We start from the raw sequence: 16,817 nt of genomic DNA on the forward strand, positions 1-16,817 counted from the left end.
ATTTCTAAGCTAAGTATAGGGTATTGACATTTTAAAACAAAGCAACAACAAAAAAGTCTTTCTGAAGATATTTGCACCAAGAACAGCAAGTTATAGTTTCATGAGGAAATGGATTTTCTATGAAATGCCAAATTCCATTAAATGGCTATTTCATAGAGTTCAGCAAAATAGTGTTTTTTTTTAAGTTTACATGTTTAAATTTAGATCACTGAAAGTCCATTTCAAGAATGTTTTCTGAACACAGAAAGAGCATCTTCACTCAGTTGTGAAGAAGGCCAATTTTCTTCTACTTTACACTTTCACTCACCATTTTGCTCTTCTGAGCTAGAAAAGCAAACGATGACACTCTGTTAGCCTCTAAAGTCTCTATTAGTGTCCACATAATCATCCCTAGAGTACTATTTTAGCACTTTCCAGAGAAGTTATCAGATTCAAAAAACATGGCTATTTGTCAGTTTCCTCTTTTCTCTGTATCAAGTTGAATTTCCCCCTCCCCTGTCTTTCTCACCTGGAATGTGTTCTCAGTGTTTGAAATCATTTTAAACTAAAAAAGTAATTCTCCATCTTTGTTGGTTCTATCCGAAAAAAAGGAAACGAGGTGTCATTAACGTCCACACTGTCCTATCCCTCACCCATGGCAGACATCAATGATTGATTACAGCAAACCCAGAGCCTAGATTTGAACACAGAGTTCATATCAACATGGGCTTCCAGGCAGTCACCCGCAATTAATTAGACGATTTATGTGAGAAAAAGCTTGTTCTGCCGTCACTGGTCTAGAAACTACCTGAAAGCAGGGCAATTAGATACCCTGACATCCATTTCAGTTCTATTATTCATTCTCACCTACAAATCATTTCACCCCCCAAATTTAGGAGAGACAACACAAGCAATCTTTCATACTCTAGAACAGTAAAATTTCAACATTTGCCATTCTGTTTGTCAACAATCAAGTAAGAGAGTAGCAACTAGGTGTAAGTTTAAGTTGTAGTAGTTGTGTGTCCTAGGGAAAGACACCCCCATGTATCCTCTGTAAAGTTGAAATCAAACTCCATGATTGAATTACACTATCATTCCCCAACTGGCCTTTTAGTGGTCAAGATTGCAGTGGTCTCTATAGATCTATAAATCAAGAAAAAGTAAGTACATGAGAAGTCTGTAAGATGGATGTTATTGGAAATGTGGAGTAAAGTTGGTCTTGGGTGAAAAGGAATAGAAAGGAGATCTCAGGAAGAGAGGGAGAGAATATGGAACTAACCCTGCCCATTCAGGTTGACAAAACGTGAGACAAGAAAGGTATTAATGCTCCTGCAGAATGGAAGTCCCAGACTGTGAAAGAAGGTATGGCCACAGTCATCTAGTCAGAACCCACCATATTTTACCTCAAAAAGTGTGGTGTCTGTGGAACTTGGCATCTGGGTATTTTGTGCTATAGTCCATCTGAGTCACCCAAATTTTCATTTAATGGTACAGCATGTTTTTATAATTGAAGCTATGGAAGAGGGATATGTCCTGATTATGAAGTAAACTGGAGGAGGAATTGGGTAATTATCCGGGTCGATAATCTTCAGAGCCCAAACTCAAGAAATAATCACACATTGCCACCATTTTCCATGTGGAAGTGGCAAGAATATACCTTTGGTTAATAGGTTAATATTTTTCATCAGGCAAAATGTTACCAAGTTAACATGTTTAAAATGATTACATGCTCTTTAAAAAAATGATCTTTATACAATAGAATATTTGGGTAGCAGAAACTAACTTCTATGTACATCTTTCTTTTATTCAATTCCCCCCCCCCAAATCCATGATCAAAGCTGTTCTAAGAGTTGTAATACTAAAGTAAGGCATTGTTTTTCTTGTACAGGGGGATGGTCTTCCCAACCCAGTATCTATAGAAGGCATCATGTGAGTACTTTCCACAGCAATGGAAATAAGTCTGTCCACACCACTCACCTGGACCCCATTACAAGTATACCTGTTAGGTAGTATAATTTGAGGTCCCGGTCTTGTATTTTTTTTTTTTTTTTTTTGCAAAACTGGGAATTAAACATGTGAACTTGGTCTCAAATAAGTGTCATTTGTTGGAATTCAATTGAGATACACTGTCTCTCCTATCCCTGTGGAAATAATAATCCAGCTTCCAGCTACTTTAATGTTATGTAAAGTCCTAGTTAAATAACAAAAACAAAAACAAACAAACAAACAACAACAAAAACCACCTGCCCTGAGATCCACCCTGACTCCTCTCATGCAGGACCCTAGCTAATGCTAAAAGCGTAATATGATTTTTATGAAGAGGGGGATGTTCCTTGACATGAAATAAAACACGCTGTTATTAGAAGGAAACCAGAGGAGCTTATGAAGGTTCAAAATCTTTCCCATATTTTTCTGGTTTGCTAAATAGAGAACTGATGAATCACATGAATGGGTGTGCTCATGTTCCTCTCCCCAGCTCCAAGCTCCTCTCCTTTTGGGAGGGGGCGGCTTGAAATGTAGAGCACTCTCTCAGCCTGCTTTCAACCCTCTGGTCTCCCTTCAAAGCAGTAGAAGTCTAGAAACTGTTACGAATTTTCCCCTGATCTGACTGGAGACACAGTTTCAGGAGAGAAGAATCAAACAGCCTACATCAGTCAGAATTCCCCAGAGAAGAAGAATCACATATATGTAGGGATATATATACAGATAAGAGATAAGAGAGAGACAATAGGGTATATTTTATTTTTGTAAAATATAATATGTATTTAAATATTATATATTTAAATATTATATATTTTTAAATATATTTCCATATATATATTTTATAAATAAAGACATTTGTTTCAAGAAATTGGCTCATGCAATTGTGGGAGCTGGTAAGCCCAAAACTCCTAAGGCAGGCCAGTATGCTAGAAATTCAGGCAAGAGTTGCAGTCTTGAGTCCAAAATCTATAGGGAAGACTAGCAGGCTGGAAAGCACAGGCAGGATTTTTATGTTACAGTCTCAAGGTAAAATTCTTTCTTCTCCCCCAAACCTTAGTTTCTATACTTAAGATCTTCAACTGATTATGTGAGTACCACTCACATTATCAAGGGCTATCGCTTTCATCTCAAGTCAACTGTAATTGTAAATGTTAATAACATCTACAAAATACCTTCCTGACAATATCTAGACTAGTGTTTGATCCAACAACTAGGCACAATAGCCTAGCCACGTTGACAATTGAAATTAAGCATCATGCATCAGTCCTACTGGTGTGTCAAATTGTTGATCTTCCAGAAATTAATTCTTTACATGACATTCTACCAGGTTAATAAATATGTGATTTTTCTTGTTCTAAAATAAATTCAAGAAACGTCAAAATGATTGCTTCATAAATAGCACAGACCCTTTAGAGGAGAAAATTGTGTTGCAAGCTTTAGAGTTGTTTAAAGATAAAAGAAAATCTCTAAAGCATTGCAAGGTCCTTAAATATAGGAATAAATTATAGGACTAAATGTAGAAATAAATTGGAATTTGAAAACATTCTAAGGGTAGATGTCTGATACTGTTATCACTACAGAAGTATACGACTTCTGGAATTGAAGCAACACAGCTAAAGCCAACACACACACAAGACATGCTATACCAGCAGGTTTTTCCCTTTTACAGGAAAGAGAAGTACAACCTTTTAAAGAAGTTTACATTCTCTGTGATTGCTTTGGCTTCAGTAAATAAGATCGAGAAGAAAATGAAGGTGTTTCATAGTCGCCAAAAATTCAACAATAGACAAAATGTGGAACTGATTTATTTTATGACACCATAAATTCAACATCCTATTGTTCTAAAAGTGCCTTTCATTTGTTCGTGAGTGTTGTTATTCAACATGATCACATGCCTGCTATGTCCCAGGTTCTCTGCTGGTTACTGGCGATGCAGTGTTTCCAGCATCATGGCAGTGATACACAGAAGGAATTGCTTGTGTTTATAAAATACATGTGAGGCAGAGAGATAATATTTTTTTTTTGTGCATAAATACATAAACATTGCCTGAATGGCTATACCATCACCTTCCAGATAGGTGCGTTGGCCAAGCTGGGTCAACAACATTTGTGTATGCTTAGTAACGTCCCTCTTTGAAGTATGTCTACCTCCCAACACACCCACCATGCTCCCGGATCCATCATTTTTCTTTCTTTCCTGGTCGCTTTGAGTTTTTCCTCAAAGTAGCACAGATCATCCCTTATTTGTTTGTATCTGTTTCTTGTTCATCATTATATCCCCTGTTCTTGGCACAATGCCTAGAAAAAGAAAGGAGATGAATAGTTATTTGTTGAGTGAATGAACGAATGGTAATTCACAGTTGTATGAAATCCAAAACCTGCCCTGAGTCAGGGGATGAGGAAAATATACCTTACTCCCTGACCAAACAGTCATCCCCAACCATAGGCTATCTACATTACTATCTTTGAAAAAGATACATCTTTGAGAGTAGAAAACCCATAAATGGACCCAAAACTATATAGTCAACTAATTTTTGACAAAGCAGGAAAGCATATCCAATGGAAAAAAAAGTCTCTTCAACAAATGGTGCTGGGAAAACTGGACAACAACATGCAAAAGAATGAAACTGGAACACTTTCTTACACCATACACAAAAACAAATTCAGAATGGATTAAAGACCTACATGTGAGACAGGAAACCATCAAAATCCTAGAGGAGAACACAGGCAGCAACCTCTTTGACACCAGCCATAGCAACTTCTTACTAGACATGTCTCTGGAGGCAAGGGAAACAAAAGCAAAAATAAACTATTGGAACTTCATCAAGATAAAAAGCTTCTGCACAGTGAAGGAAACAACTAAAAGGAAGCCTTAGGAATGACAGAAGATATTTGCAAATGACATATCTGATAAAGGGTTAGTATCCAAAATCTATAAAGACCTTATCAAACTTGACACCCAAGAAATAAATAATCCAGTTAAAAAATGGGCAAAAGACATGAATAGACACTTTTCCAAAGAAGACATCCAGATGGCCAACAGACATATGAAAAGATGCTCAACATCATTCATTATCAGGGAAATACAAATCAAAACCACAATGAGATACCACCTCACACCAGTCAGAATAGCTAAAATTACCAACCCAGGAAACAATAGATTTTGGCAAGGATGAAGAGAAAGGGGAACCCTCTTACACTACTGGTGGGAATGCAAACTGGTGCAGCTACTCTGGAAAACAATATGAAGTTTTCTCAAAAAGTTAAAAATAGAACTACCCTCTAATCCAGCAATTGCACTACTAGGTATTTTCCCAAAGGATACAAAAATACTGTATCAAAGGGGCACATGCACCCCAAGGTTTATAGCAGCACTATCAACAATGACAAATTATGTTAAGAGCCCAAATGTCCATTGACTGCTGAATGGATAAAGAAGATGTGGTATATATACGCAATGGAATATTACTCAGCCATAAAAAAGAATGAAATCTTGCCATTTGCAATGATGTTGATGGAGCAAGACTAAGTGAAGTAGATCAGAGAAAGACAAATACCATATGATTTCACTCATATGTGGAATTTAATAAACAAAACAGTTGAACATAGGGGAAAGAAAAAGAGAGAGAGAGAGAGAGGCAAACCATAAGAGAGACTCTTAACTATAGAGAACAAATGGAGGTTTGCTGGGGGGGGGGAGGAACGTGGGGGGGATGATGGGCTAAATGGGTGATATGTATTAAGGAAGGCATTTGTTGTGATGTGCACTGGGTGCTATGAATCACTAAATCCGACTCCCGAAACTAATATTACACTATATGTCAACTAACTAGAATTCAAATAAAAACTTGAAATTCAAATAAAAAAAAAAGAGACATCCATGAAGTACAAGAACAATGGGGACCCTCTCTTCACCTGAGAGAATTAAGCTCTAATGGCCTGAAGCATCTACTATGTCAGAAATTAACTTCTCTCTTATGCATCTAGAATGTTCTATGTCATCTTTAGGAAAACTGTGAAAATAGTCACCCAAATCATTTTCTGTGGTCAGTTGGGAAAGGCTGAGTGGAGGTATCCCCATGCCTGAGCGGCAAGCCTTCTATGCTGTGTAATTGCAATTATGCTGAGTCACTATAGATAATTACTCTTCATATTGGCTAATTTCTTCTATTTCCTGGTATTCTGTTTAACCCTGCCCAGCTTAATTCTATATTGGTGGCAGGAACCTATACTTTAAGCCTGCTGTTTTAACTCCTCACTATTAGGGAACACTTCCTTTCTCAAGTCCTCTTTGTCCGTTTCAGTACTGCATACTATGGGGAGCTAGGCATGGGGGGTTCCATGCTTCTGGTCCGGGTCATCATGCAGTTTCTGATATTTCTCGGTAGGCCACAGAACACAGTCAGTGCCAAGAATTTCAGGAGATTGGGGCGGGGAGCCTAGAACCCCACAGTGAAGTCTGTTGCAGAGCATACAGCACTAGGAGGGACAGCCAGAACACCAGGTGGAGGAGGGAGCGAGCAGGACTGAGCGTTCCCGTGCAGTGGAGGCCTGCTGGCCGGCTGACTCACCATCATTCTCCTGAGAAAAACAGGACTCCCTCTCCCTCTGCTTTGCTGCTCTTGGGAGGAGCCCAAACCCCAAGGCAGCTGGGACAAGAAGGTGAAAACAAGGCTTTTTGATCACTTTATATGAAGCCTTAATATAAGGAGACGAGAGCCTATTTCCTTCTATTTCCCTCAAACAAAATATGGCTCAGCAGTTTGCTTAATCAGAATACATCCTGGCTATTTTCTCGGCTATTTTACCACTTTAAGTCCGCCAACCACTCTTTTAAGACAGATGTGACAGGAACAGTACAACCTGTATGTCTCTTCAGGAACAATAAGTACAGAATTATTATAGATACAGGAGATGCACGCCTTTCATATATCCTTATTTTGCTGCTGAATTTCTAAAGTTCAGATCCTTATCTAAAATTTCCAGTAGTATATATAACAGCCTAGGGGCACCTGAGTCGCTCTGTTGGTTAAGCGTCTGCCTCTTGATTTCAGCTCAGGTCACTATCAATCTCATGGTCATGAGATCGAGCCCACCAGGGGGCCCCATACACAAAACCTGTTTGGGGTTCTCTCTCTCTGCCCCTCCCTGACTCATGTGCGCGCTCTCTTTCTCTCTCTCAAAATAAAGAAATAAACATTTAAAAATAAAATAAAATAAAGCAAAATTGTTCTCTAATACCACTTGGGGGCTAAGTGATACTGGTAAATAAAATAAGTCATTCAATTAGGTTTTTCTTTGTGTCTGAAAGATGTTTGCTATCATTTAATAGGTTTAGAAATAAAAGATCAGCCCTACACAGACTGCTCCCCTCCTCAAAGATCTAAGTCAGCTGTGGATGTGTTGACCAGACCAAGAAGGTCCCCATTTGGGGTAAGTCACTGAGGAAAATGAGATGAAGCATACTTCCATGCTTCTTGATGGTTTTTTCTCTTCAGAGAAACTGTTGGAATAATAGTCTATGTGGTCATCCAAACACTGTACTTATGAAACATGAATATATAACAGCAATAAAAGCAAATACAGTTGATCTTTGAACAGCATGGGTTTGAACTGCACAGACCCACTTAAGTGTGGATTCTTTGACTAAAAATGAATTTCTCTTCCAAATGGTTTCCTTAATAACGATTTCTTTTCTCTAGATTACTTTATTGTAATAATATAGTATAGAATACCTTCAACCTACAAAATATGTGTTCGTTGACTGTTGATATTATCGGTAAGGCTTCCTGTCACAGTAGGCTATTAGTAGTTACGTTTTGGGGGAGTTAAGATTATACATGAATTTCTGGCTGCATGGGGCCCCGAACGCTCATGTTGTTCAAGGGTCAGTCTACCAGACCACTTACTGTGAGCAAGCAGGTACCATAAACCTTTTACATATATCATATCCTGGAGTTCTGATAAAAACCCCATGGAAGGGATGCCCCTATTCATCTCATTTCACATATTAGGAAACTAAGGCACTGAGAGATAAGTAAGCTTCAGTCACACAATAAGTACGTTGGAAAGATATTGAAATAAAAAGAGTTGGGAGAGAATACTACCTCTGGTCACCAAATTTTGTTTCCATCACCACTTAATTAAAATTTGGCTCAGGAAAGTGTTCATATTCTCAACAAAAGAAGAAAACCAAAAACCTCCTTGCCTTAGGCCAGGCCTGCCCTCCTAGCTATTAGCAGCTTGCATGTTACAATAGACATGCATCCTCCTGCTGACAAAGTTAAACTGAGGTTCGTTCTCACTAAATATTCATGCTGTGGGTAAAGAGAACTGCTCTCTGTGTATGTGGACTGTGTTATCAGGGGCGATTTCATATTCTTTCTCTTTCTGCATCAGAAGCAGAATAATGGAGACTTCTAAAATCCCCAAGTCCCCAGAATGGTCATTCTAGCCATTATCATCTCCCTGCCCAAAAACTTAGTAAGAGACCAGGTCTCTGGTTTATTCAAACAACCCAAGAGTTCCTTGGTATAGCGCTTCATGCTCTGGCTACCCTGTGCTTAGAAAGGATGCTTCCTTACTGGGACCTCGTCCCTATACATTTAAAAAGGACAACTTATTATTACTTTTTTAATATTTATTTTATTTTTCAGAGACAGAGAGAGAGAACAAGCAGGGGAGGGGCAAAGAGAGAGGGAGACAGAGGATCCGAAGCAGGCTCTGCGCTGACTGCAGAGAACCTGATGCAGGGTTCAAACTCGTGAACCCTGAGATCATGACCTGAGTCAAAGTTGGTCGCTTAACTGACTGAGCAACCCAGGCGCCCCTAAGAAGGGCAATTTATTTTTTATTTTTTAAACAGTTCTTTTTTTTAACATTTATTTATTATGTTCGACGCGGGGCTCGAACTCACAGACCATGAGATCATGACCTGAGCCGAAGTCGGACGCTCAACCAACTGAGCCACCCAGGCGCCCCAAGAAGAGCAATTTAGAAAGAGCAGTAGTTTTATTTTTATTTAAAAAAAATTTTTTAATGTTCTTTTTGAGAGAAAGAGACAGAGCGTGAGGGATAGGGACAGAGAGAGAGGGAGACACAGAATCAGAAGCAGGCTCCAGGCTCTGAGCCGTCAGCACAGAGCCCAATGTGGGGCTCAAACTCACGAACCTTGAGATCATGACCTGAGCTGCAGTTGAATGCTCAACTGACTGAGCCACCCAGGCGCCCCTAGAAAAAGCAGTAGTTTTATTTTATTTTATTTTATTTTATTTTATTTTATTTTATTTTATTTTATTTTTTTAATTTTTTTAACGTTTATTTATTTTTGAGACAGAGAGAGAGCATGAACGGGGGAGGGTCAGAGAGAGAGGGAGACACAGAATCTGAAACAGGCTCCAGGCTCTGAGCTGTCAGCACAGAGCCCGACGCGGGGCTCAAACTCACAGACCGCGAGATCATGACCTGAGCCGAAGTCGGCAACCTAACCGACTGAGCCACCCAGGCGCCCCAAAAGCAGTTTTAAAATATAGTTACTGCTGCCCTCACTAGTACTTGTGCAACTGTCTTGTACATTTTAAGTGAGCCTTTTTTAACCTAAACCAATTATACAGACCATGGTCTCCAAAATAATATTTGCCACATTTGGGACGCCTAGATGGCTCAATTGGTTAAGCAACTCGCTGTCGAGAGTTCGAGCCCTGCATCCAGCTCTGTGCTGACAGCCCAGAGCCTGGAGCCTGCTTTGGATCCTGTGTCTCCCTCTCTTTCTGGCCCTCCCCTACTCACGCTCTCTCTCTCTCTCTTTCTCTCAAAAATGAAATAAACATAAAAAAATTTTAAATTCAAAATATTTGCCATATTTTAAATACTAGGCAAATTCAAGGTAACAAATGGCCTCAGGTTCCACTAGGTACAACAAGGAAATTTTATAGCTCCTTAGCTTGTGTTTTAGTTCCTGATGTTGCTCCCCAAATGATGAAGCTAATTTAATTAAGGATCTGTTAAAGTAACGACCCATTTAGTGCTGGAAATGGGAAACAACACACATCATTTCTCCCCCTCCCCCCATCCCTATCTGCCCTTGAACCTAGGGGATATGACCATCTCATAGACAATGCCCTGTGGGCTTAAGAAATAGAACAGGTCAGAGAATTCTCAGACTAATCTTAAGTACATGGTTTATTATAGGGACCCACAGGTATAAGTCTGAGCGGACACATTACAGAGAAAAGTCAGGATGATTAGAGGCTTCACAATGCAATAAAACCTATAATCAATGACAGCTAACTTTGAATACTCATCTTGTGCCAGGCTCCTTTCTAAATGCTGTGTATGTTTTTGTTCATTTAGTCTTCATAGGCAAATGATGGAATTGGTACTATTCTTATCATCCACATTTTACATATGAGAACACTGACGGACAGAAAAGTTAAGTAACTTTCCAAGGTCACACAGCTAGTTGGAGGCAGAGTCAAACATTTGGATCCAAGCATTCTAGCCTCAGGATCCTTGAACTTAGCCACTATATTTCAACTTCTTGTCAGAATAGAAGTTTAACGTTGACTGTCCTCTTCTTTGTGACCTCAGAGATGTAAAGAAAGGAATGGTCAAATCACCTGAGGGTTCATCGAGAGGGTGAATTTCAGAAAACCCTGTGTTTGAGTTTTCATTTGTTTTTGAAGGGAGACATCATTTTTTGATACTGGAAAAAAAGACTCCTTATCATAATTATCATAATGTTTGCCTAGCAGAGAACCTTTAGACACATATATGTGACCTTCCAGGGCAGGAGTAAACAACGGTTAAGGCCCCATTTGTACTTATAGCTATGACAGTTGAAGAAGCCAGTGAACTCCAAAAGCACCAACATAGGTCACAAATGATAGAAGCAGAGCAGCATACCTGGAGGGTGATGGGTTTCTGAGTCCATTTTATGCCACTACATCCAATCGGTATGGATTTGTTGATAGAACCATTCAGTTCCAACCTTTCAGTATTCCTGACATTTACTTAGACCCAAGAGGCAAAGAGGAAATTTCACTGTAGTCTACAAAGGCAATCAAGTCATTGGACCATCTCCATTGCAGAGTTTCAAACTAGCAAATGCCATTTTTCTTTGGAGAGCTAGGATGATTCTGGAACTTTTAGAGCCTAGAATATAAACCGGAATATAAGGAGAGACTGAGCCTTATTTATCTTGCTCACTTACGTGTCACAGGTGCCTAGAAGCACGCCCAGCAGATAGCCGGCACTGAATGCACTGAGTGAAAGTTGGTCAGTGAATGAGTTGGGACAACAGACTTCTCTGAGTCTGGTTCCATTCCTGGTTTAAGGGAAATGGGTAGCACCCTTACACAAATTTATTCTAGAATTCCTTCTGTAGGATTTGCAACTTGAAAACATGACAGAGAAGGGAAGTCTTTGCTCAAATGTATATACCCCTAAGACTATTTCAGCAGTCCCAGGATTGTAGAGTATAATACTGACATTTGATCACTGGTTGAAAGTAAAGACATCCACCCATCTTATATGAGAAAACATATGGGAGAGGTTAGCAGAGTGCCTGACTATAAGGAAGTGCCTAATAAATGGTTAGAAAGGGTCCAGTGGAAACATGCTGAATACTCCTTCATTCTGAGGTTCATTCTCATGTAATATTTCTACCATTAAAAGCACATGGACTAGTTGATTACCAATTTTTCTCTTAAACAGTCTGTTTGTGTCCCCTGCAGGTCATTGAAACTCTCAGAAAAGAATTCTGATATCTTCTAGCAACGTGCCAAGAGAGCCCTGGCAAGACTAGGACACATCACCACAGCACTGGGAGGTCGGTTGTGTTATGCTCATAAGGAGAATATGTTTCACTAAATGAAAGAATGTATGTGGTTTCCAGAAATACTTAGCTTGTTTCTAAGCCAGGGGTCCTCATTTCTGTTATTCTCAGGCTGCCTTTCCAAACAACTCTAATGAAAAGAGCTCTTGACTTTTCCATACCATGAGGATTCTGATCTAACGTGTTACTCTAATATCAACACATTCAGGAGCCTCTTGGTCTCTCCATCCCACTCAGGAATTTTGTTTCCTGTACTGAGAGAATCTGACTTAGTCACAGAAAATATCTGTGCTTATTTGGTGATTTGAGTCATAAAATATAAAAGACATGTGTTACAGATAAAAACATTTAATTAGCTTAAAACGATTATTGCGCACACTAGCAATGTGATCCTAGGAGGTAGACTGTTGGATTTCAGGAGTAAAGGAAGGGAAATGAGGCAAATATTTTTAAATTAATACAATGTACCAGAAGCTAGGTGCACTTCACTACTGGCTTTTACTGAGCTTAACAGGTGCCAAGCTCTATGCTACACCTTTATGCCCATGCTCTCTCATATAATCATCACACCTATTCTTTGATGTTGGTTAAATAGATCCCTCTTTTCCAAGTGGAGAAACCACAGTAGGAAAGGGATAACTTGCCCAAGGTTCCTTATCTAAGAAGTGGTGAATTCAGAACTTAAACCCTAAAATCTGGGTCCGAAATCTAAGATTTCCCATGCTACAATTTCACGTACCCTACTATTGACTTAAGCAGATGGTAAAATCTTGACCCTTATAATTGGAAAGAGTAGGGGTAGAGGATACAAGTTTTACAACAACAGATATTATCACATAGGAGGACAACCGCATGGCCTCTCTCTACCCCTGAGATGGAAGACGCAGCCCCAATTCTCTGTCAAATGAGAAATAAGCTAGATCTTGACCTTGCTTGAACCAGAGATCAACAGGGTCTGACAGAACTCTGAAATCCCAGAGTCCCCACTGACAATGATTTTGTTGTGTTTGTATCATGATCCAATTTCAGCTCAACGGGTCACATAAAGCAAGTTTTCCTCACTCACTCACCATCTTCTCCTAGCTCATGGCTTTTCCTCCAAAACCTTCTCTGGGTATTTTCATAAATAGGTTTCATAATCAGAAATATAAGGAGAATCACAGCAATGCCAATTCCACCCCCAGGACTGGTTCCTGAAGGCATGCTTTAGACCCTTCACTTGTTTTTCACAAGAGTAGAAATAACTGGGCTGTGCTAGGTCTATTTTTATGAAATTATTCTGAAGAACAGTCATTATGTTGGGAAGATTCTACCTTCTCCATCTCCATGGACTGTGGCTAAATGAGGACAGCGGTTTGTGAAAAAGCAGTCGAAAGCCTTTAGAACCACCGCATCGCATATAGTAGTTGGTTTCTTAACATGTTTCAGCGGGCATGGCCTGGAAGCCCAAACTAAAAAGAAAAATATCCATTGTTAGCTCTAATTTAATAACAATTCTTCTCTATAATTTCCGGGACTATGTGACGTGCTAAGGGAAAAAAAAAATTCTTATAAACATAAATTTGCATCACAAAAGCAAATGTCATGATTATTAAAGATGGGATAGTCTGCCAGTTGCTGGAATTTTTTAAAGTTTATTTATTTATTTTGAGAGGGGGGTGGAGAAGGTAGAGAGAGAGGGAGGAAGAGGGAAAGGGAGAGGGAGAGAGAGAGAGAGAGAGAGACAGAGAGAGAGACAGAATCCTCAGCAGGTTCCACGCTGTCAGCGCAGAGCCTGACACGGGGCTCAGACTCACAAACTGTGAGATCATGACCTGAGCCGAGATCAAGAGTCAGACGCTTAACCGACTGAGCCACTCAGGCTCTGCGGGATATTTGTTTATATGATGGGTCCCAGAGCACGGGGAGTGGGGGCTGCAGGGGGGTTGGGGGTGGACTTGTGCGGTGCATGGTTTCCCCATTGAGATCTTCTGTCTAATCCTGCTCCTGCTGGTAGAATTCACTTCGTTTACATAAATGTCATCTCCAAACTGTGTGGATGAGACCAAGTGGTTTGTAAGGTTCTCCAGGAGCCTCAAACTCCAGAGGCTCCTTCTAATCCCTCTACCCCGTTCACACCCAGGCTTCTTCACCTCTTCCCCTTCCCACTGCAAACACCACCGGAAGCAGCAGTGATTGTGTGAACTGGTCTGGTCGTCTGACTCCAGGATGCTGATGGGGCCACTTACACCACAGGGCAGGGTCATCATGCAGGGGAATGCACACTCAGGAGCGGAATGCACTTGGAAGTGGCTTTCCTTTCCTGCTCTCAGGCTTGCAGCTGGAGGGGGAAGAGGACCCAGGGCTTGCTCTCTGCACTGCTCCGCCCCCTCTTCTCTGTCAACAGCCAAGCCGGAACCCACGCCTCCAGATGAAGCTTAGGCCATTTCAGGCACTGGGTTGGAAACAATCACATTTTTTCCCGTAGTCTCTCTCTCTTCTCTCTCTCCACTGTGTTCGATTCCCCTGCAGCTGGCAGGTGAAGGATTGGGTAACTAGCTCGGGGAAAATGAAACATTACGCTCATACGGTCCAGTTGGCTTTACTAGAGTTCCGTGGACTGAGACCTCAAGCTCAAAACCAACTGCCAAACATGTGGTTTTGGCCATTTACTTTCCATGTGTTCCATTTGGGTGTGCCTTCCCAGAGAATGTTCTAGGGGGGACACGACATGGGCTGGATAGGTGGGAGCCAGATGTTCTGAACTCCTTGGCTCTAACACTACTGTCACCAAGAATGGTGCAAGTACCAATAAGACGATTTGGAGAAGACTCTAATTTGAGAAGCAGATATAAGCAATTTTATCAAAAGTTAGCCTACACCCTAATTAACAGAGTTTGCATAAAATGTAAGCTCTTTTTATTTTTATGTTTTTCATGTTTATTTTTTGAGAGAGAGAGAGAGAATGAGTGGGGGAAGGGTAGGGAGAGAGGGAGACACAGAATCTGAAGCAGGCTTCAGGCTCTGAGCTGTCAGCACAGAGCCCAACATGGGACTCAAACTCACGAACCATGAGATCATGACCTGAGCTGAAGTCGGAGGCCTAACCGACTGAGCCACCCAGGTGTCCCTATAAGCTCTTACGTGACAAATATATGGCAACAATTCATTTGTGTGAATTAGTTCACGTATAGCCTAAACCTCTCTCTTTCTCAAAGTATCTCTAGCTCTATCACTTTCCCTCCCCATCTGTCTCTCTCTCTGTCTCTCTCTCTCTGTCTCTCACCCCCCACACACACACACGCACACACACACACACACACGCATGTGAACGCGCACACACATATACTCTACCACGTGACCATGCAGGTACATCACAGCATCACACTGAGAGGGACTGAGAGTCTACTCCTCCTGAACAAGCCATCTGAAGCAGGAAGCCTCCAGAACCAGAGCCCGAAGAAGAAATGATATAATTGGTCTCAGTTTTTCCTGTCTGAAGCCCCCATACATGCCCACACTGCAACACACAGCCTCTGGCTTACACACCTGCCATCTCCCTACCCACTGGGAGCTCCGAACCTCAAATAAGTCACTGTAACTATGGAGAGTGACTTCTCAGGCATATATCCCAGACTGAAAAAAATGTGTAGGCCAGAGGCAGCTACCCTCTCTGCCCAGGGAGCTCAGAGCGCCCCCCTCACCAGCAAAGTCAAACAACTGCCAACCAGCTTTTCCTGGAGGGCACTGACTTACCCATAATGAAACTTTCCAGGTCCTTAGCCTCCCATCCTGTCATGAGAATCCTGTCATTTACACACCATTGACTGGAGCTTAAATGCTGCTTTGGGTATAGAAGAAAAGGAAGTAAAGCTGGAAGGATATTCAGCAGCCATCTCCTCAGGCAGTTATGAACACTCAGCTATAAGGATGCTGTCTGGCTTCCCAGAGAAGAAAGGGGAAAGAGGAAAGACAAAAACATTCAAGACTTGTCAAACTCCAGAGTTCCTTCAGTAAGAACTTTCTTTCCACAGTGACAACAAATGCAGGCTACATCAAAGACTTTTCATTTTTCCTAATATGCCCTGAGCAGTTCTCAAGCTGTTGCCATTGAGCGACTCAAATGTTTTCTAATGCACAAGCACATTTATAGTAATTAGACGTGGGGTAGTTCTTTCCCTTCCAGAACCTTCATGCTGGAGCCTAGTAGACGAAGTCTGGCAGAGTCTTCTCAGTTACAATGGCTACTCTCTTGTGCCATCTCTTTTTTCAAGAGGGAGGTAAGATGGGGGTACAGTGACAGGCTAGTACCAAACCCAGGGTGGGGGCCCTCTGAAGCCCAGAGAGGGAGAGCGGTGCCAGGGACCACCCTCTGCTCAGCACCACAGCAGGGCAGAGCTGCAGAAAGGGAAAGGGAAAGGGAAGAGGAAAGACGGACAGAAGGTTCCTTGGAGACTTTCCTGTTTCACCTCAGGATTGCCCAAAGGTGATCTGCCACACCGGATTCCTTAGCAAGGCAAGAGGTAGAGGAGCCGTTTGTGAAGTGATCACATGTGCTCCTAACCCCATGTGGCTTCCTCAACCTTGAGGCAAACACAGATACCTACACCTCCTATATATAATCTGCTGTCCTAGCCAAGACTGTTCCCAAAGATTAAATTTGACATATATCATAAAAATAGTACATATTCAGAGTAAAATCTTCAATTATGCAGAATGGTACACGGTGAAAAGTAGAATCCCTCTCCCTATTCCTCAGTGAATGTGGCCACAGGCAACCACACTCCATGGTTTACTTTATATCCTTCAAGAAATAATTTCTGCACATACATGTGGGGCACCCGGGTGGCTCAGTCTGTTACGCCAAATGGGGTCAAGACTGAGTCTTGATTTTGGCTCACAGTTGGTGAATTTGAGCCCCCTGTCGGGCTCTGCACTGACAGTGCAGCTTGGGATTCTCTCTCTCCCTCTCTCTCTGCCCCTCCCCTGCTTGCACACACTCTCTCTGTCAATAAATAAATAAATAAATAAAAATAGAAAG

General features: G+C 41.2%; 1 protein-coding gene and 1 long non-coding RNA gene across 22 annotated transcripts in view; one reads left to right on the plus strand and one right to left on the minus strand.

The window, feature by feature from the left end:
* Positions 1-16,817, minus strand: part of HTR7 (5-hydroxytryptamine receptor 7) — a 154,391-nt gene that overhangs the window by 9,804 nt on the left and 127,770 nt on the right. For 16 of the 21 annotated variants that reach the window (XM_042960430.1, XM_042960431.1, XM_042960427.1 and 13 more), the window contains 3 exons: positions 13,111-13,248; positions 10,867-11,115; positions 3,752-4,260 (listed from right to left, as the gene is read on the minus strand). The gene's annotated coding sequence lies outside the window, so the exon portion shown is untranslated. Of the gene's footprint in view, positions 1-3,751; positions 4,261-10,866; positions 11,116-13,110; positions 13,249-15,532; positions 15,714-16,817 lie in introns of those variants that run through there. The other 5 variants (XM_042960414.1, XM_042960411.1, XM_042960412.1 and 2 more) reach the window with 4 other exon arrangements.
* On the plus strand, positions 1,805-11,779 carry LOC122231823. The gene is made up of 3 exons (XR_006209076.1): positions 1,805-1,908; positions 7,295-7,395; positions 11,697-11,779. It is a non-coding gene; the product is annotated as an uncharacterized LOC122231823 (long non-coding RNA).

Source organism: Panthera tigris, chromosome D2 (genome assembly GCF_018350195.1).
Source record: "Panthera tigris isolate Pti1 chromosome D2, P.tigris_Pti1_mat1.1, whole genome shotgun sequence".
NCBI classification, from domain to species: Eukaryota; Metazoa; Chordata; class Mammalia; order Carnivora; family Felidae; genus Panthera; species Panthera tigris.